The sequence below is a fragment of the Canis lupus genome, chromosome 1 (assembly GCF_003254725.2).
Source record: "Canis lupus dingo isolate Sandy chromosome 1, ASM325472v2, whole genome shotgun sequence".
In the NCBI taxonomy this organism is placed as follows: Eukaryota; Metazoa; Chordata; class Mammalia; order Carnivora; family Canidae; genus Canis; species Canis lupus.
This window is the reverse complement of record NC_064243.1, coordinates 14283150-14305546: the sequence shown is the minus strand read 5'-3', so window position 1 is coordinate 14305546 and position 22397 is coordinate 14283150. Positions and strand designations below refer to the sequence as shown.

The window sequence follows — 22397 nt, the reverse complement described above, 5'->3', positions numbered from 1 at the left end:
TGAACGTCCTCGTTTGTGGGGTTTCTTATGGCAGCCCCGGACACCAGTGCAGTGGGCCTGCAGAGATCTGGCCTGGTCAGAGAAGCGGCTCTTCAAGCCATGCCTGGGGGGTGGGGGTAGGTGCAGAATGGCTCCCTAGCTGCTGGGGACCCACAGGCACTGGCTTCTGACCCCAACATCGCCCTGGGCCCCTCTTTCAGAAGAAAACCTCCCTCCTAGGACCCCTTCCACCATCTACAGGAGGACACCCCCCCACACCCCCACACACACACCCAGGAGACAGGAAGGGTTAATAGAAATTCCCATCACACAGAAGCCTTCTGCTGGCACACAGTTTATTTAACTGTCTGGTCCATTTTTATTACTCATGACACACCACTGTACAAGTGACTCATAAAATTGGATACAAAAGGAGGGTAGTATCATTTTTAATCCCTTTAATGTAATATAATGGGAAAATTAATCATTTATTACAGCAGACAATTGAAAAACACTCAGAAAGAGTGTTCTCTCCTGCCTGAAACTTGGCAGTGGAAGGTTCATTCCCCAGGGTTTTCTGAAATCTTTGCATCTTTTAAATCTTTGGCAAAGGAGACATCAGTTCATTTAAATAAGGGGGTTTTGTTGTTGCCGTCCTCGTCGCTGTTTTTTTTGTTTGTTTGTTTGTTTGTTTGAAAGCTGCTTCGTTAAAGAAGATCTTAGTAAGCAAAGTGAGAACTGAGGTCACAGGGGAGGTTGTCATGCAGCAGATGTCAGCGGCCAGGGACGCCACTGCGGGGCCCGAGAGGAGTTGCCTGCCGGCTGTCCAGAAGGGAAGGCCCAAGTAGGACCCGCCACTCGTCACTTGTCACTTGGATTCAGGGATCCCTCTCTCATCTCTGCTGAGGACCTCGAAAGATTTTGCAAAGGGAATGGAAACTCTGGAATCACCCAAGGGATAGACATGTTCCAGCTACATTTGCAACAAAGCAGGGTAAAAGGACATGTGGGGACAGGGCGAGAGGAGCCAGCCGGGCCACCCGGGTTGGCCAGGTTCCGACTCAGCGCCTTCTGGAGCCAGTGGGCCCGGAGCAACCACATGGCACGTACAAGTCTCACCACCTGGAGAATATGCTAATTGTCCCCTTAAGGCCCGGCCGGGTCCCTGAGCTGCCCATGCAGGTCCCTTCACATTGAGCCTCAGCGCAGTGGGGCCGCCGAGCAGGTGCCACCAGCCGCCGCACTGGGGGCAGGAGCGCAGCGGGTGACCCTGCCCGTGGCCACCGTGCGCCCCGCCGGCTTGGCAGTGAGGAGCCTGGCCTGCTCCACCCCCACACTAACACCCCGGCAGCAACACGGGGAGCTGTTAGAGCTGCTTTTAAAAAAAGGTCCCCGGCCTTGTTGGTGTCCCATGAACTCCAAGGGCAAAGCTCGAGAACGTTCCCAGAGAATTTTTGGTTCAAGGATGAACGGTGGCTCGAGGAGGGAGCTTCCCATAAAGAAGGTCATGTCCTGACATGAGTTACACGAACCCAGCAGCTCTTTGGGGGTCCTCGTTCGTCACCTCCTGCCACCTTTCATCAACAGGGGTGGGATCAGCAGCAGGAGACCCCAGAGCAGCGCTGCTCAGCTCTGTGGGTGCTGGGGCCACCCATGGCCAGGGCTCCGGAAGATCCCCGGGGTGAGCTGTGATGAGGTGTCCCACAGTCCTTCCTGCCTCCTCCTTGTGACACCTGCTGCTCTGGAGGACACAGCCCCTCCCGCCCTCCCTCAGGTTTCGGGGGTGAGCAATACAATTCCTTCTCCTTTGCGATTCATCAGTGATTTGTTGGGTGGCCCTGTGTCCCCAATCCATGGCAAAATGAAAAGACTTGGATATAGGCCGTTCTGAAAGAACGTCTCGTGTTCCCCGGGCCCACGTATAGAAGCATCCCCCTGTCTTCAAGTCTATTCACTTCCTCCTAAGTATTGGAAAGTGATAGCAAGACATCCGGTAGCAAGGGGTGCCCCTTCTCCAAACCGCTCTATTTCAAACATTTTTATCTAAATAATTTAGTTCCTGAGTAATGAAGAATAAGAGCAAAGCAGACAGAGGAGGAACTGATGCTTCCAAGAGTCCTAGCAAACCAGCTTCCCAGCACAATATTAGTTATTTATCTCAGGCTCTATTTCCAGTTTTAAAAAACATTAGTTTGCCATAGCATCCCTCTCAGGAATGGATTTTATTGTATTTTTTAAGTGTTTTATAGTCTTAAATATTAAAACAAAAATCAGAGGGATATTGAATCTTTTAAAGTAATGCAAAATTCCCACACCCTCACAAACCAACCATTTCATTTGACATATTCCCTACTAGTCCTTTTTTCCCCTACTAGTCCTTTTTAAAAGTGTATTAAATTTTATACATAATTGCACAACATAGATGGAAATGTGTTACCCCTTCCCCCTCATTTTTACCTTGAATCACAAGCATCTATGAAAATGTCATAATTACAAATGCTGACTAATTCATGATATTCGGTCTCATAAATATCCTACAATTTACCTACCAATGTTTGCTGTTGCCAGTATCTATAATAAAGATCTTCATGCGTCTATCATTTTTTTCTTTGGTGAGCTATTTCCTTAGGAAAATTCCTACTATTAGGATTATTTGCCTGAAGGGCATTTTTATGTTATTTTATTGTTTTTGGTACACTGAAATGTGTTTTGTTTGGAAAATTTCACAACAGCTTTCAAGGTCATGGGAGCACAAGGGTGTTGCAAAACCAAGGCTGGCAATCCCAGTGCCTGGCACCGAGTCTGCTTAGGCTATGTCACTGGATAGAGACATGCCAGGCTGACCTTTGTGCACAAAGGAGCGTTTTTAAAAGCAGACAGGAAAAAGAGACTTATAAGTAAAACAATACAGACATGGCATACAAATGACTAGACTGGAAAAATGATCTTTTGCCTTCGTTGATTTTTTTTTCTGCTGTGGTACAGCATGTTATGAAAATGCAGTTGCCAGTTTTCATTTATCTGTGACTCATCAGAAAATCTTTTCAGCACGTTCATGGCTAGCAGTGAGCCTTATAATAAGTGCTCGGCAACTATTTCTTGAATTGAATTGAAGGGAACTTAAGTTTTAAAAGACTTCATTCTATTTTTCCATTTCTGCAGTGGACATACAGCATGAGCAATAAATAAACCATCAATGTAGGAAGCACAGAGATTTGGGGGCTACTTGTTACTGCAGCATAACCTAGGCTCTCGGGGCTGATACATCACTGGTCTTTGCAAGATGGCTAGATGCACAAAGGTATTTACTGCAGCATTATTTATAATGGCAAAATAAAAGAAACTGGGAATTACTGAGAAAAGAATGCAATTCTATCACTTTATCATAGAATCATTAAAATCCGTGTCCACAAAGTCTTCAAAATTACATGAAAAATCCGCATACTGTAAGAATAATTTTATTTTACTTTTAAAGATTTACTTATTTGAGAGACAGAGTGCACGTGCAAGGGGCGGGGGCAGAGGGAGAGGGAGGAGTCCCAAGCACACTCCATGCCAAGTACAGAGCAGGACATGGGGCTCGATCCCATGACCCTGTGATCAGGACCTGAGCTGAAACCAAGAGTTGGACACTTAACTGCAGCACACAGGCACCCCTGTAAGATTAATTTTAAAAGCAAGACCATTGTATATGTACACAGTTAACATGACATTTAAAAATTATGTACACGGAAAAAGGCTGAAAACAAGTCAACTGAATAGCAGCAGTGTTAGCTTTCCCGTTGAGAGACTTGTTTGTCCTTCTTTCTCTTTTTCTTAATTTTCTAAGTATTTTTAAGAGTGTGCGTTCTTCTTATATTTTGCAAAAGACCACTCTGCCCAGGGACCAGCTTTTCTTACCCATTTCTCTTCTAGTCAGTCATTCAACAAATATTTATTATTGAGCACCTCCCATGTGCTTCCCACAGCTCAATGTGCTAGCATGCAATCGCAAATAATGCAGACAGTGATATTCTTGTTCTCACGGTTTTTGTTTTAATGGAAAATTATAAACAGAAAATCTCTGTAATAATGATTTCTTTAAATTACTTGGAAACTTTTTGGAAGGAAAGGAAGGAGAGAGGTATCTAAATGGGAGATTTAGCCTTTTTAAAAAAAATTTTTTTTATGGGATGTTTAAAGATCTGGGCTATTTATTTTCTGCTTTAATTAAAGTCATCTTCTGTTAACACTTTAAGCAGAGCCATGCAATTACTGTTAGAGTTGTGTCTGTTTTGCAGTTTTAGTTAATATTAATAATTGTTGGGATACCTGGGTGGCTCAGTGGTTGAGCATCTGCCTTTGGCTCAGGGTGTGATCCTGGAGTCCGGAGATCGAGTCCCGCATCGGGCTCCTTGCAGGGAGCCTGCTTCTCCCTCTGCCTACATCTCTGCCTCTCATGAATAAATAAATAAAATCTTTTTTAAAATTTTAAAAAATTAATAATTGTTAAAATATAGAAAATATGACTCAATCATAATACTATGAGTTATTAACTAGTATCCTCAGAAAGACGCTGATCGTGGGCATGTACAGTGTGTACCAGGTACACATTTCCTGAGCTCCAAATTTCATGGGAATGTTCCACTTGATCCTCTGAATTCAGAATCAAAAGCCAGACTCATGAAAGCTCAGAAAGGCATAGTCGCACTGGTGCAGGAAATGGGGGAAACAGGATTTCCTCTGTGGCTCTTAGGGTTCTCTTACCACGTGATCCAAAGCCAGCACAGAAAATTGCTCTGCTTAGCAAATTTTTTTTTCCTGAAAGAAGTGTAAAACCCTTACACACAAAAAACTAAGAAGGATTAGTGGGGCAGTTGCTCTGATTTTTAATAACCTTTATTGTTTTACTGATTATAAAAATAATATATGTTCTTTGTAGGAAGTATGAATAATGTGGAAAATTAAGAAGAATATAGAGTTCATCCGTAATCCTGCCACATAAAGATAACCACTGTTATTATTATTATGGTGAACTTCTATGCAGTCTTTCTTCCAGAGCAGGGCTTGGCAAAGTTTTTTGGCGTAGGGCCAGGCAGTAAATATTTTCAGCTTTGTGGGCCTTATCTGTGGCAAGTACCACCTCTGGCATGTAGCAGGAGAGCAGCCATCACAGCACCTCGCTGAACGAGCGTGGCTCTGTTTCAACAACACTGCATTTACAAAAACAGGCAGTGGGCCTGATGGGGCCTCATCTGTAGTTCGCCCATTCTAGAACATTCCATCTGGAGAGGAACAAGCATGGACTTACAGATTCATTATTTCCCCTTCTCTGTGTCACGTCCATTGCCATCATCCCGCTGCAGGGCTCTCGTTACCGAGCACCCCATGAAGCAGGCCACGAGGAGCTACTGAATGTCGAAGCTGTGTGTTCACACCTGGCCAGCTGTGTGTGAGCCCACCGTGTCCCTGCCCTCCTCGGGTTATAGGCAGCCGGAAAACCACTACAGGTGTGTAGATAATCTCAGGTGTGCCCAGGAGCACTGTAGGCAGCTCTGGGAGCCTGTGCCTGGGGGGCCCAACTGGAAGCCCAGGGACAGCTCTCCTGGGAGGGCCAACGAAGCTGCAATCTGAATGATGAGCAGAAGGGCCCCTGCTGGGAGCAGAGGGCCAGGAAAGGGGACCAGCCAACACGATGGCGGAAACGGGACAGCGACAGCTGGAGGAGTTGCAGGGAGGCCCGTGGGGCCAGAGCACGCAGGTGGCACGGCCCGCGAGGGGCGGAGGCCGAGGCCAGGCCACGCAGGCTTTGGCACCAGCTAAGGCACCCCCTGAAATGCCACTGGAAGTATTTTGGACTTGATCCCGAGTGAGAAGCCCCTAAAGAGCTGTAAGCAGGGGAATCAGGAGATTGGCATTATTTCAGTGGATCCCCAACTCTGCACCCTTACCCCGAGCCCCTGGGAAATGCCCCTTTTACCCCTCTGCGTCTTGTTGCAGAATGGTCTCTTGAGGACCCTCCTCTTGTCCTGGCTCCGCTAAGACACCTTTGCTTGCACCACGATGGGTATGTGATGATGATGATCTGACCCCTGGGTCGGGAGTTAGGGCCGCCAGATGTCTTGACATTTTCCCTTACTCTTCTTTCTCTTCAAACGAAATCATTTGCTATTTTCTGCCCCCCCCCCCCCATTTTCCCACCTCCGTGTTTTGGTGCAAGCTGTTTTCCCCATCTAGAATGGTCTCATTCCAAATTCTGTAATCTAGCCCCACTTCACATGTCACTTCCCACGTCCCTGGCTCGTGTTTGGGTGTCGCGTGAACACCCGATCTCAAGAACAGAGGTAGCCCTCTCTCTGACTTCCGAAACTTGGTGCCTTCCCTCTTTCCACTCACATCATTGTATGTCTTGTATTAGAATCACTTGTGCGTTTCTTATGTTTTTTCCTTGGTGGTGAGATGGAAGGAGACACAATCTCTTTTTATTTATTTTATTTTATTTTATTTTATTTTATTTTATTTTATTTTATTTTATTTATTTATTTATTTATTTATTTATTTATTTATTTATTTATTATTGGAGTTCAATTTGCCAACATGGATGGGAGACACAGTCTCTTTAAAAAATAACAAGAGCGGGCCACCTGGGTGGCTCAGCGGTTGAGTGTCTGCCTTTGGCTCAGGTGTCATCAGGATTCTGGGATCGAGTCCCAATCAGGGCCTGCTTCTCCCTCTGCCTGTGTCTCTGCCTCTCTCTCTGTGTCTCTCATGAATAAATAAATAAAATCTTTTTTAAAAAGAAGTAAGAGCGGCTGTTTATAGTGAACTTTACAGTGCGCACTGTAATTCACATATTTTCTTTCATGTTTACAGTAACATGGAAGGCTTGTGATATTAGTATTACTATTTTATAGATGAATGCTGAGTTGCTTGCCCCAGGTTACCCAGCAAATAAAAAATGACCCTAGGATTTGAATGCGTGCCTGACTGCCAAGACTGCTCTTCTCCGCGGAGTTGCCATCACTGCTTAGCACTTACAGAGTTGTGGCTGGAGAGCAGCACAATCCTTAGAAATGCATAAAGCCTGACATTCCCTCACATTGTCTGCCTACCAATCTCATTCTTTTTTTTTTTTTTTTTAACCAATCTCATTCTTAGCAGGGGTGGTGAACCTCTTCTTCTCATGAAGGCAGTGACTCACAAAAAAAGATCCATCAACGTTAAGGTTGCTAGGTTTAGCAAATAAAAATACAAAACAATGAATAATTTTGTCGTGTATGCCCGAGATTTATTGCTTATCTGAACTTTAAATATAACTGGGCCTCCTGTATTTTACCCGGCAACCTCCATCAACAACTCAAGAAAAAGTAAAACAAAACAACACACACACACAAAAACCCCCTCACAATTAGGTTCCCTAACTTAGGGGAAATAGAACTGGTTAAACTTGTCAATGTGTCTACAACATTTAATTTCCAAAACTTACAAAATTTAAAGAGTTGATGTGCCAAGTAGTTACTAACGTTTTAACAAAAATAGCATTTACAAAGAATGTAGAAACTTTTAAAACACAGAAATGTATACATATTTTAAAAAATCCCCTGAGAATAAAAATCACCTCTGATCTTGCCACCGAGAGGTGATCCTTTATTAACAGACGGGACATTTTCTTATGATTTTTTTTTTTTTAGGATTTTATTTATTTATTCATGAGAGACACACAGAGAGAGGCAGAGACACAGGCAGAGGGAGAAGCAGGCTCCATGCAGGGAACGTGATGCGAGACTCGATCCCCAGACTCTGGGATCATGACCTGAGCTGAAGGCAGACGCTCAGCCACTGAGCCTCTCAGGCGCCCCAGTTTTCTTATGATTTGTATGTTAGGAGCATTCCACTGGGAAGCCTAGAAGGGAGACAACCTGAACGCAACAATGCGTCTTAGGGAGAGTGAGCATTTTCAATCTAGAACGTAAAATCTTATGCAAGAAAAGCAACACGCTGACTCCCCTGCCCTGTACATACTTCCTTTAGGGAGGGCGTGAAGACAAGAAAAACCATGACAGTGAAGATGGGGTAGGGGACAGAGGTGGAGTGGGAGACAGAGAGGCAGGGGAGAGTAGAGCATGACCAGAAGAGCAAGACACAGAGAGGAGAAACCGGACATCAAATGTGGAGGAAAGAAAAGCAAGGAAGAAGGAAACAAGGGGAAACTTGCAGTACATTCTGATGCAAGGGCTTGATTATTTGTCCATAATCTGCCTCTGGGGCAAAAGGAAAGGAAAACGGAAACAGATGAAGAGAGACACACCTCAGATAACAGCCACTTTGCCCCCCTCAAGTCCTGGGAGCCACTGTACAGGGAACCCAAATGAAGGTTTGTTCCTAGGTTTGTTAGGTTGGGTTGTCTTAGAGGGAGAAGGGGCAGAGGGAGAGAGACAGAGTCCTAAGCAGACTCCACACCCAGCACGTGAGCCAATGTGATCTCACCTCCCTGAGATCATGACCTGAGCTGAAATCAAGAGTTGGAGGCTCAACCAACTGAGCCACCCAGGCCCTCTGCTTGTTTGTTTTTTAATATTTTTTTAGTGGAAGTACAACACATAGAAGAGTGTACAACTTGTAAATGCACAACTTGTTGAGTTTCCCAAAGTATACACACTAGTGGAACCACTCCCCAGAACAGGAAACGGGACATTCTCAGCACCCCCAAACCTTCCAGTGCATTCCCCATCCTCCCTGTTCTGACCGCTGTGAAGATAATCACTATCCTGACTTCTACATAATGTATTAGTTGGCCTGTGTGCTGACCTTTATATATACATTTATATGTAAATTAAATAGGATTTTACCACAAATACTCTTGGAGATCTGGCTTCTTTTGCTCAGTAATTATACTTGTGAGATATGTCAATGTTGCTGTGGGTGGCAATGAGTTAATTTTCATCGCTATCACAATTTTCCTTTGCATGATGTATCACAGTTCATGTTATTACTCGAACTGTTCATGGATATTTGGGGTTGTTTCCAGTTTATGGCAATTATGAATGATGCTGCTATGTCCATTCTGGAACATGTCTTTTTTAGTTCACATACATGTATTTCTGCTGGGAACGTAGCTAGGAGTGAAACTGCTGGATCCTGGCGTGCACGTTTTCAACTTCAGCAGGAACTGCCAAAAGGTTTTCCAAAGTTAATTTTACTGATTTGTACCCTTACAGCATATGTGAGTCCTAGTTGCTTGACATCTTCACCAATCTGTAGTATTATCAGTTTTTTGGTTGTGTTTCTATTTAGCCATTCTGATGGGTATGATGTGGTATTACGTGATGGTTTTAATTAGCGTTACCATGATGACTAATGAAGTTAATCATCTATTTATATACTTATCAGTCCTTAGCTCACTTTTATTTATTTATTTTTTAAAGATTTTATTTATTTATTCATGAGAGACACACACAGAGAGAGAGAGAGAGAGAGAGAGAGAGAGGCAGAGAAACAGGCAGAGGGAGAAGCAGGCTCCATGCAGGGAGCCTGACGTGGGACTTGATCCCAGATCTCCAGGATCAGGCCCTTGGCTGAAGGCAGCGCTAAACCGCTGAGCCATCCGGGCGCCCCTTAGCTCACTTTTAAATTGTTTTCTATACTTTTAAAAATTGATCTATAGTTCTTTATATATTCTGAGAACGAGTATGTACTTTGTAAAATGTATGTATTACGAATATCATCTCTGGCCATAGAGCACGCCTTTTTATTCTTTCTATGGTTTCTTGGGATGAACAGAAATTCTTAACTATTTTATGGTCTTTTCTTTATTATTAGTGCCTTTTGTTTCCTACTTAAGAAATCTTTGTCTATCTTGGGGTATCTGACTGGCTGAGTCGCTGGAGCATGAGACTCTTGATCTCAGGGTTGTGAGTTCAAGCCCCAGGTTGGGTGTGTCACCTAACTAAAATCAAAAAAGAAGAAGGAGGAGGGGGAGGAGGAGGAGGAGAAGAAGAAGAAATCCTTGTCTACTCCAAGGTCATGAGGTTTTGTACTACAATATCCTCTAGAAATTTTATTATTTTACCTTTTATATTCATCCACTCCTTATTGTCTTTTCCTCCTCAATTAGGTGTATTTTATTACTTCTTTCCTCAATATGTAAAAGACTTCACCAGTGAAGCCAGTTAATCCTAGAGTTTTCTTTGAATCAAAGTTTAAATTCCATTTCCCGGGTAGATATTAGATTCAGATTTCTTCTTTCATCTTATATCAGTTTGGATTAGTAATGTTTGCCTGGAAATTTTTCCATTTTATCTAAATTTTTGTATTTATTGGTACAAAGGTGTTCATGATCTTTTATATTACCTTTTTTCAAGTCTGTAAGATCTTTAGCAATGTCCCCTTCTCACTCCTAATATAAGTGATTTGTGCCTTTCCCTTTTTTCTTTTTCAGTTTTGCTAGGGATCTATCCCATTTATTTGTCTTGCCAAAGAGCCAACGTTTGGTGGTGGTGTTTTTCTCTAATGTACATTTGTTCTGTATTTTGTTAATTTGTACTCATTTTTTTCTTCTCTTCTACTTTCTTAGGGTTTAATTTGCTGTTCTTTTTGAATTTCTTGAGATAGCTAGGGCATTGATTTTTCAGCCTTGCTTTTTTCTTCTAACACATGGATTTAAGGCTATAAGTTTCTATCTAAGTACATCTTGTCTACATCTCATATCTTTGTTTCCATTCAATTCAAACTTTTTTTTCCCAGTTTCATTAAGATTCCTTTTTATTTTTAAGATTCCTTTTTCTTTGTGTAGTAAAATAAAAAATGTTATCTGTGTTGGGGCAGAAGACAAAACAAGACAGACTCTGAGTTGATAATTTTTGATAATTTTGGCAGGGCTGAAAAAGAAAAACCTCAACTAAGAGCTCAAGATCTGACAAAACTTTCCTACACAAATGAAAGATAATCTTTATCTTATTTCCAGATAAACAAAAACTGAGCGAGTTTATTGCTAATAGACCTGCCTTATAAGAAATGCTGAAGGGAGTAGTTCAGGCTTTAATAAAAAGACACTAGACAGTATCTCAAAGCCATATGAAGAAACCTAGAACACTTGTAAAGGTAATTATATAGCTACTAGTATATTTACTGTATTTTTGGTCTGTAATGTCTCATTTTTGCATAAGCATAGACAAATAGATCAATAGACTAGAATTGAGAGTATAGAAATAAACCCGTACATTTGTAGTCAATTAATTTTTGACAAGATGCTAAGGTCATTCAATGGTGAAAGAATAGTTTTGTTTTTTTTTAACCAAGTGGTGTGAGGACAACTGGATATGAACACGTGAAAGAATACAATGTGAAAAAAAATAACTCAAATGGATCAAAGATTTAAATGTAAGCACTCATAGCATAAAAATCTTAGAAGAAAACAGAGGTAAATCTTCCTGACCTCAGATTTGTCACTGAATTCTTAAAAATGACACCAAAAACACAAGCAACAATTGGACTCCATCAAAATCAAAAACTTTGTGCTCTAAGGGATACTATCAATAAAATGAAAAGGCAATCCATAGAATGGAGAAAACACTAATAAACAATGTTTGATAAAGGTTTAGGATCCAGAATATATAAAGAACTCTTATAGCTTAACAACTGAAAGACAAACTACCCAACTTAAAAATGGGCAATAGACTCAAATAGACACTTCTCCAAAGAACATATACAAAGGGCCAAAAAAGGACTTGAAAAGAGGCTAAGCATAGTTATTATAGAAAAACAAATCAAAACCACAATGAGATACCACTTTCTACCAATGAGGATGACTCTTATAAAACAAAACAAAACCGAAAATAATGAATGTTGGTGAGGATGTGGAGAAACTAGAACTCTCCATCGCTGGTGGAAATGTAAAATAGTGCAGCCAGGGGCTCCTTGGGTGGCTCAGTTGGTTGAGCATCTGATCCTTGATTTTGGCTTGGGTCATGATTTTGAGGGTTGTTGGATTGAGCTCCGGATAGGGCTCTGTGTTCAGCATGGAGTCTGCTTGAGAGATTCTCTCTCTCCCCCTCCCTCCCCCTCTGCCCCTCCCCCCACTTTTGTGCATGTTCTTTCTCTCTCAAAAAAAAAATAAAATCTTTAAAATAAAATAAGATAAAATAAAATAGTACAGCCACGTTGGAGAACAATTTGACAGTTCCTCAAAAAGATAAATATGGAATTACTACATGACCCTGCAATTCCACTCCTGATATATACTCAGAAGAATTGAAAACAAGTATTCAGACACGGGTACATGAATGTTCACAGCAGCAGTATCCACAGGAGGCAGAAACAACGCAAATGTCTGCCAATGGATGAATGGATGGACGACAAAGGTGATGTATCTGGAATGCAATGCAATTCAGCCATAACAAGAGCTGTAGTTGCATCAAATCTGTGAATGTATTAAAAACATTAAATTATGCACCTAAAAAATTTATATTTAGGACCCAAACTGAAGCTCATTCACTAATATCTAAGCGATTGGTCTACAGCTTATTTTGACTGTTATTTTGACTCGGGGAGAGTGTGAATGAAAAAGTGGTGTGTAGGGAGGGTGTGTTTTGACAGGGAGGTGGAGCCTTACATCAAAGTCTAAAGCTCCGGGTACATTTTCAGCATCCGCCTGTGGGTCTGGAATGAGGTTTGGGGTCTCCTGGAATAGCATCTGGCTGTTTCTGGAGGGAAGGCTCATCAGCTTTGCCTTAAAGCCATTATAATCTCCTTTCAAAGCTGTTCAACTTCAAATCTGCAAGGAAAGTCTTGCAGTTAACAAGCCTGTTTGTGAAATATTTATAAGCCCTAATATAGCATTTACTCTGCTGTTAAGATATGTTGATAGTGTTAAGATTAGCTCGGGGCAACGCTGCGTCACAGGGATCGTGGCAGATTTAATACATATAAGGTTTTTCTCATCTCACCCTCAAACGTTCCTTCTGCCTTTTAAAGTAAATCTTCCTCCCTTGGCATTCCCTGATACTCTTCCCTTCCTTCCATTCCACAGCTTCTGTACTTAACGCTGCTTCCCCTCCACCAGCGCGAGATCATTCCAATGCATCTGACGAGATCTCAGACTTTTAGAAAAGCGATTCTTGGAATGCCATCTGGCTAACCATTAGATGTGTCCAGACAGACACTTTGCGGATTATCTCCAGGAAGGAAGAAAAATAGAAGAGAGTCTCAGAACTATTTATACAATTATACTGCAGGGTTTGGCCTGGAAAATAAGAAACTAGGACTTTAAGGTTTTTGACTGAGTTTCTTCCTTCTTGTATTTCCTGAAGTTTAAATTATAACCATCTGTTTCAGAAGATATAAAAATCCTGAATTCCATCTTCTCCCACATTAAGGGAACACTAACCCTTTGGGGAATCTTCTATTAGTGGAGGTGCTCAATAATGACTATACTAAAATCACAGTGTAAAACAATCTCCAAGCTCATTACCTATCTGCCTCATTTGCCTCTTGAGTCTAATGATGAAAGGGGCATCTATCTCCACAATGTGAATGTTTGCCTGTGTACTGACACTGACACGCCTTTCTGCTCCTCTGATGGAAGGTGATGCTGAGGATGACGACGATGATGATGATGATGATGGAAAAAGCTCTCTTTCCTCCACTTCTTATTGGAGGCCATTACCCATTTGGGCATATTCTTTTACTCATCTTTAATTTTCCGAATATCCCCACGTCATCCCCAGTAGGCATTTCACACTTGGTGATTAATTTATTTTGCTTTCAACTTTACAGCCTATCAGACACTCTCCGTGTGAAAAACACCTCTCTAAAATTCACCATCTGCAATGAATCTCATCCCATTCCCCACTCTGTCACCCGCCCGCCCCAGCCCCAGTTCCGTGGGTAATTCTTGGTACCTTTCCAATAAGCTGGAGGGAAAACATGACATTACGGCTGCATAAAATAACCTTTTCTATGGCACAGAGACTCATTGTGTTCCTTGTAGTCAATGTGCTAGACTCCAGTTTTCTCTCTCAATAGGCTTTCTCTATTCTTCTCTCAGACACACTTGCCCTTCCCCTTCCCGTTAATAAACCTTCCTAGAGCATCCACTGTTTTCTAAACACCATTCTGGGGACTGGAGATGCGGAGGCAAACAAAATCTGGTTTTTATCCATCTGGATTTTGGTAACCAAAATCCAATGCTAACAGGCCATGTAAACAAATGCCTACAACATGATGGAACAAGAGCTTTAGGGGAAGGGAGCTGAATGGCAAGGAGGAGGCACAGGCCCACAGAGAACATCATCTACCATGGCTGGTTTTCTAGTATTTGATGATGACTTTTTTTAATTTTTAATTTTAAAAATTGTATTTAAATTCAGTTTGTCAACGTATAGTCAACACCCAGTGTTCAACTCATCATGTGTGCTCCTTAATGCTTGTCACCCAGTTACTCCTTCCCCCCACCCACCGATGGTGACTTTTTTATCTTCCCATCTCATATACCTTTAAAATCTCTATGTTTTCAACACTCGTGTTTCTCACCTTCTTTTATTGTAACGCTACCTGTTGCAGGTCTCACAGATAAATACAACCTTTCACTGCATCACTTGAATCTTCAGGATCTGGAAGGAAGTGAAGGGAGGCCTTTGGAGGGAGTGTGCGGTAAGACGGCTTGTCATTGGGGAAGACTCTGGAAGACACTGCTGAGCCCAGGGTGTCGCCCACCCTGGCAGTAAACATGCCTCAATGAGTCAGGAGGCATGAGGAGGGGGTGGTGATCTTCCCTCCAGCCATGGGGAGAGAAGAGAAAGAGAAGGTCTGGGATGCTGGAGAGGCTACGATCATGTACCTTTCCAGAGGACACCAGCACACACTCTGATGCAGTCTATGACCTGTCACTGCCAAGGTGAAGCCTTTGGGGGAAGTAAAATGAAAAGCTGGTGATTGCTGCTCCTCCCCATCTGGACCCCAAGGCCCTCGTGAGGCCGGAACATGTGTCTCTGAACTAGACGTAAACTAATGCTCTTAAAGTGGCTTCTGGGGGCCAGCAGATGGAGCATGGCAGGAAAATGGAGAACTGTATTAACCTGAGAGAGATCAGAGCACAGGAAATCTCTTTCTATCTTGTAATCATGTTCTTGCCTAAGAGGAGTAATTCGCAGCTCATCTTGGAGGAAACTGAATGAAAGGAATACTAGAAAGAATTTTCTGGAAGGTGTTGGAAGGCTTGGCTGAACGAACAGCAGGATTCACCCTTGGGGTGAGTGAGATGCAGGTGCACCATGGGAACAGTGGGTACCTGAGGGGCTTCGGCTTAAGAAGGATTCTTTGTACCAACTGGGTGTTTCAGGCAACCTTGTGAGAAGCCTCTGTAAAGAGCCAGGAAGCATAACTGATTTTTTAAAAGTTTAGCGTCAGAGGCAATGGGTGTGTCCGGACACAGTGAACTGTCCCTTGGGGCCAACTACCCCCAGTTGGCCCCAAGTGTACTTGGAGTGAGAAGCCAAAAGGGGTGTTTCATTGCAACCAGGAGCACACGCAGCTGGCTGGGGATGCTGCCTAGAGATTGCAAAGGGCAGAGATGCTTTGCCTCTGCCACTTGGCCGCCGGCAGCTCGGGGACCTCAGCTATGGGGCCAGGCCAGCCCCGGGCACTCTGCAACCTCTCCCAGCCAACTCATGGGGGTGCTGGTGCTGATGGGGCCCTGTGGGGTAGGAGGACACCAGAAAGTCATTGAAGGCAACAGACCCTGAGACCTGAGGACAGGGCTCCTGAGGAGGGACTTCCCATAATCACCCCGAAGGGAGCCCAGGCCCTAGGGACAGTCGGCCACATTCTCCCACTGCACTCTTCTACCCCATATTCTTCCAAGGCAGGAAAGACAAAGCGGTCTGCTGCTCATGTTCCAGCGTCGTAGGATTTTGTCCACCCTGTGTTAATGAAATATTTCCACCCTGGCTCCAGAATGGTGTCCCCAAGCTTGTTTGATTGCAAGCTCCATCAAAAAGACATTTGAGCATGCATCCTGGTGTGCATTTCTATACTTATAAACTGTAGACATAAACTTTAATGACAGTAATTACGTCTGTCTATTAAGCATTTTATCTGGTCTTCTATAATTAAATTGTGATTATTAGGGACAGATACCAAGGAGGCTGATTTTCCTCTGGTACTTATTTCCAGAAGATTTGCTCAGTTTAAAAATCATCCCTTTAAAATTACTATGTCTCGTTTTGGAGTGTCCCATAAAATAGAAACATTCATATCTTTTGAGACTATCTCAAATCATTATGAAATCATTCTTGGTTATCAGAATTGAGTTCTGGAGAGTCGTGTGCAATGACACGTGAACTTTGCCAATGCTGACCCATCTGTTATTTCTAAGTAGTAGTGGGATTTTAGAATGATTAAATTACTATTAATCTGTGGCCTCAAATTTTTCTTATGGACACAGTGTGTAATGGTGGTGTCCTTGGCATCTACATAAGATAGCACCAAGATATTATTTGTGCCAGTAACATGCTTACTGCCAAGGATTCAGGGAGAAGTTTTCAGAACATAATCAAGAGACAAGAGACTCACCATTGAAATTTTTTACAAAGTAGTTTGATAAATCACTGTTCATTCACTAGATCATAAGCTCCCCAATGGTACAGATTTTATTTAGTTCATTGCTATATCCCTAGGACCTAAAATTGTTCCTGGCACAGAGGAGGTGCTTCATGAATATTTGTGGAATGAACAAATGAATCTATAGAAGATGCAAGACCAAAATATTATCATCAATAGAGAACTATAAATTCAAGTAAGGAACAAATAAGAACTATCTTTGGCGGGGAATGTAAGTGAGATCGCTATAATTTTTTTAAAAAATGGATGAATGAAACAGAAGTGTTAATGAGAAATGAAACTTTAAAATTTCCTTTCAAACTATGCCCATGGAATGCTTGGTCGTGGCCCAGTGTTTAATATATACATTAGGAAGAGTAATACAGAGATCACAACCAATACCAAGGAAATACAAACGATTTTAAGAACATATTATGTGCAGCTATATGCCAATAAATTAGGCAGCCTAGAAGAAATGGACGCATTTCTGGAAAACCACAAATTACCAAAACTGGAACAGGGAGAAATAGAAAATCTGAACAGGCCAATAACCAGGGAGGAAATTGCAGCAGTCATCAAAAACCTCCCAAGACACAAAAGTCCAGGGCCAGATGGCTTCGCAGGGGAATTCTATCAAACGTTTAAAGAAGAAACAATACCTATTCTACTAACGCTGTTTGGAAAGATAGAAAGAGATGGAGTACTTCCAAATTCATTCCATGAGGCCAGCATCACCTTAATTCCAAAACCAGACAAAGACCCCACCACAAAGGAGAATTATAGACCAATATTCCTGATGAACACAGATGCAAAAATTCTTAATAAGATACTAGCCAATAGGATTCAACAGTACATTAAGAAGATTATTCACCACGACCAAGTGGGATTTATCCCCAGGATGCAAGGGTGGTTCAACACTCATAAAGCAATCAACGTGATAGATCATATCAAAAAGAGAAAAAACAAGAACCATATGATCCTCTCCATAGATGTAGAGAAAGCATTTGACAAAATACAGCATCCATTCCTGATGAAAACTCTTCAGCATGGAGGGCTAGAGGGAACATTCCTCAGCATCTTAAAAGCCATTTACGAAAAGCCCACAGCAAATATCATTCTCAATGGGGAAGCACTGGGAGCCTTTCCCCTAAGATCAGGAACACGACAGGGATGTCCACTCTCACCACTGCTATTCAACACAGTACTAGAAGTCCTAGCCTCAGCAATCAGGCAACCAAAAGAAATAAAGGCATTCAAATTGACAAAGAAGTCAAACTCTCCCTCTTCACAGATGACATGATACTGTACGTAGAAAATCCAAAAGACTCCACCCCAAGATTGCTAGAACCCATACAGCAATTAGCAGTGTAGCAGGATACAAAATCAATGCCCAGAAATCAGTGGCATTTCTATAGACTAACAATGAGACTGAAGAAAGAGAAATTAAGGAGTCAATCCCATTTACAATTGCACCCAAAAGCAAAAAACAAAAAAAACAAACAAACAAACAAAAAAAAAACAAACAAAAAAAAAAACAAAACAACCTAGGAATAAACCTAACCAAAGAGGTAAAGGATCTATACCCTATAAACTACAGAACACTTCTGAAAGAAATTGAGGAAGACAGAAAGAGATGGAAAATATTCCATGCTCATGGATTGGAAGAATTAATATTGTGAAAATGTCAATGCTACCCAGGGCAATTTACACATTGAATGCAATCCCTATCAAAATACCACAGGCTTTCTTCAGAGAGTTGGAACAAATAATCTTAAGATTTGTGTGGAATCAGAAAAGACCCTGAACAGCCAGGGGAATACTGCAAAAGAAAACCAGAGCCAGGGGCATCACAATGCCGGATTTCAAGTTGTACTACAAAGCTGTGCTCATCAAGACAGTGTGGTACTGGCACACAAACAGACACAGAGATGAAATGGAACAGAATAGAGAAGCCAGAAATGAGCCCTTAACTCTATGGTCAACTAATATTTGACAAAGCAGGAAAGACTATCCACTGGATAAAGGACAGTCTCTTCAATAAATGGTGCTGGGAAAATTGGACAACCACGTGCAGAAGAATGAAACTAGACCATTCTCTTACACCAGACACAACGATAAACTCATAATGGATGAAAGATGTAAAAGTGAGACAAGAATCCATCAAAATCCTAGAGGAGAACACAGGCAACACCCTTTTTGAACTTGGCCACAGCAACTTCTTGCAAGATACATCTATGAAGGCAAGGGAAACAAAAGCAAAATCAAAATTGAACTATTGGGACTTCAAGATTAAAAGCTTCTGCACAGCAAAAGAAACAGTCAACAAAACTAAAAGACAACCTACAGAATGGGAGAAGATATTTGCAAATGACCTATCAGATAAAGGCCTATCAAGAACTTATTAAACTCAACAGCAAAGAAACAAACAATCCAATCATGAAATGGGCAAAAGACATGAACAGAAATTTCACCAAAGAAGACACAGACATGGCCAACAAGCACATGAGACAATGCTCCACATCACTTGCCATCAGGGAAATGCAAATCAAAACCACAATGAGATATCACCTCACACCAGTGAGAATGGTGAAAATTAACAAGACAGGAAACAACAAATGTTGGAGAGGATGTGGAGAAAGGGGAACCCTCTTGCACTGTTGGTGGGGATGTGAACTGGTGCAGCCACTCTGGAAAACTGTGTGGAGGTTCCTCAAAGAACTAAAAATAGACCTGCCCTACAACCCAGCAATTGCACTGCTGGGGATTTTACCCCAAAGATACAGATGCAGTGAACTACTGAGACACCTGCACCCCAATGTTCATAGCAGTATTGTCCACAATAGCCAAACTGTGGAAGTAGCCTCTGTGTCCATCAACAGATGACTGGATAAAGAAGATGTGGCCTATGTACATGATGGAATATTCCTCAGCCATGAGAAATGATGAATACCCACCATTTGCTTCAATGTGGATGGAATTGAAGGGTATTATGCTGAGTGAAGTAGGTCAATTGCAGGACAATCATTATATGGTTTCACCCATACAGGGAACATAAATATAGTGAAAGGGAATAAAGGGGAAAGGAGAGAAAATGATGGGAAATATCAGAGAGGGAGACAGAACATGAGAGACTCCTAACTCCAGGAAACAAACAAGGGGTAGTGGAAGGGGAGGTGGGTGGGGGGATGGGGTGACTGGGTGACGGGCACTGAGGGGGGCACTTGACAGGATGAGCACTGGGTGTTACACTATATGTTAGCAAGTCAAATTCCAATAAAAAAATATACCAAAAAAAGGAAGAGTAATACATGCTTATGATAATTTTTAAAAATTTGCTAAAAATGCATCCAAACTCATATTATGCAAATTGTGTCTATGGGTCAGGAGATCGTGGAGTAAAACTCTGTCAGAGAAGAGTGTGATTTGCCTCTGAGAGCTCCTGGACACAAGGGAAGGATGAATGGCAACCCCTCAGTGATAGATATGTATTGAGCGCTGCTCGGTGCCCTGAGGCTATGGAGCAGACATTGAATTGGTCCACAAACTCAAAGATCTCATAATGAAGCAAAGCAGCACATGGGGGGTGGGGGGTAGGCTAGAGTGAAAATGTGGACCAGGGCGGTATCCACACAAAGGAACCTGGCAGGCTCTGGCGCAGGAGCTCGGGACAGGTGCATGCACGCACCTGAGCAGCCCTACCACACCAAGAAGGAGGGGAATGGCTTTCAAGGGCCGTTATGCCAGAAGCCATCTGACACACAGGATGGGCATGAGAAGGATGCGTTAGTCTGCTCAGGCTGCCATAACAGAAGGGCAGGCTGAATGGCTTAGACAGCAGAAATTTACTTTCTCACAGCCAGGAGGCTGAAAATCCATGTTCATGGTGCTGGCAGGGCTGGTGTCCTCTGAGGCCTCTCTCCCTGGCTGGCAGACAGCCACCTTCTTGCTGCCTCTTCATACGGTGGATCCTCTGTGCACACACATTCCTGGTGTCTATCTGTGTGTCCTGATTTCTTCTTATAAGGACGCTCGTCAGATGGGATTAGGGCCACCCTCAGGGTCTCATTTTAACTTAATCACCTCCTCTTTCAAGGTCCTATTCCAAACACGGTCACGATAGGAGGTACTGGGATTAGGGCTTCAGTGTATAAATTTTATGGGAAAGACAATTTCAGCCCATAACAGGATGTAAAGTGGCAGTTCTCAAAGTGTGATGACATGGTCCCCTGTGGTTGTCCAAGGCCCTCTCAAGAGGTTGCAAAGTCAAAATTATTATTGTAATAGTGCTAAATGTTAATTGCTGCTTTCGTTGTGTTGCCATTTGCGCTGATGCTACAAACCTTAGTAGAAAGCATGGCAGTGGTCCCAGGCTGCACCAGCAGTCGTGGATTCTTCACTGCTGTCTGTGTTGGGTTAAAAAAAAAAAAAAAGTCCATTTTTTTCATAAGAATGTCTTTGGTAAAGAAGTATATACTAGTAATTTCATTAAATCTTGACCTTTCACTGTGTCTCTTGACTATTCTGTGTGATGAAACAGAAAGTGCACACAAAGGACTTTTGCTGCAATCCAACCACCATGGTGACGTCAAAGAAAAGCACTTGTATGGTTGTTTGAGTTGGGGGCTGAACCAACTGCTTTTTTCATGGAACACTTTTTTTACTTGGAAGAGCGACTGGCAAATATGGTTATTCAGACTTGACTGCTTGGCAGTCATTTTTTGAAAATGAACCAAATGAGCTTGTCACACCGAGGAAAAGCCACCAACAGTATTTGTAAAATACTGTTTGGAGTATTTTTACAAGCAAACCTTTTACAAGCAAAAATTAGGTTTAAAAAAAATCTTGTATCAAGCATCAAGAGTTTGACGGCTTCTTAGTTCTTGACCCGTTAGATGAGATTAGTGCTGAAATTGTATAATGACATGGGTCAATATTTGGAAGATCTCCACAACTCAGTGAACCAATATTTTCCAAATAGTGAATGCACAACATTATAAAATTATGCATGGGCACAAATAAAAAGATACATCCAAAATGCATGATGGACCAATGGACTAATGCAACCACCTGGGGAAATTTCAGATAGAATTTCAGATTCCACATTATAGCTAACCTTAAGAAACTGTTATCTCCTTGTGGTGAGGTTTCAAAGAAAAATACCCACAATTGTATGAAAGAGCTATGACAATTCTCCTCTCTTTTCCAAACACATATCTGTGCCAGGCCAGATTATCCCCCCATGTACTTAAACTAAAACAACATATTACAACAGAGTGAATGCAGAAGTAGATGTGAGAAACCAGCTGTTTGATTATTAAAGAGATATAAAGCCTGATATTGAAGAGATTTGCAAAAAATGTAAAACAATGCCACTTTGCTCACTGTTTTTGGTTTTGGAAAATACAGCCATCCTTCATGAACATACGTCATTTATGTTAACAAATGATGGCTTTATTATTGCTTTTAAATGATTTAATACTTTAAAAAATATAATATAGTAAATAGCTATGGGGCTAGGACTCACATAAGCCAGAGCCCTTTGGAGTTCCAACGAATTTTAAGAGTGTAAAGAGGTCGGGGCACCTGGGTGGCTCAGTTGGTTAAGTGTCTGCCTTCAGCTCAGGTCAGGATCCCAGGGTCCTAGGACGGACCCCGTGTCAGGCTCCCTGCTCATCGGGGAGCCTGCTTCTCCCTCTCCCTCTCCCCACCCCCCAACTCATGTGTGCTTTTTTTTTTTAAGATTTTATTTATTTATTCATGAGAGACAGAGAGAGAGAGAGGCAGAGACACAGACAGAGGGAGAAGCAGGCTCCATGTAGGGAACCTGATGTGGGACTCGAACC

General features: G+C 42.3%; 1 long non-coding RNA gene across 1 annotated transcript in view; it reads right to left on the bottom strand.

Moving 5' to 3' along the window:
* Positions 1 to 16529: 16529 nt before the first annotated feature.
* LOC118352761 (uncharacterized) overlaps positions 16530 to 22397 on the bottom strand; it is a 33629-nt gene continuing 27761 nt past the window's right edge. The window contains exon 3 of the long non-coding RNA XR_004810433.2: positions 16530 to 21458. This is a non-coding gene — a long non-coding RNA (uncharacterized LOC118352761). The remainder of the gene's footprint in view (positions 21459 to 22397) is intronic.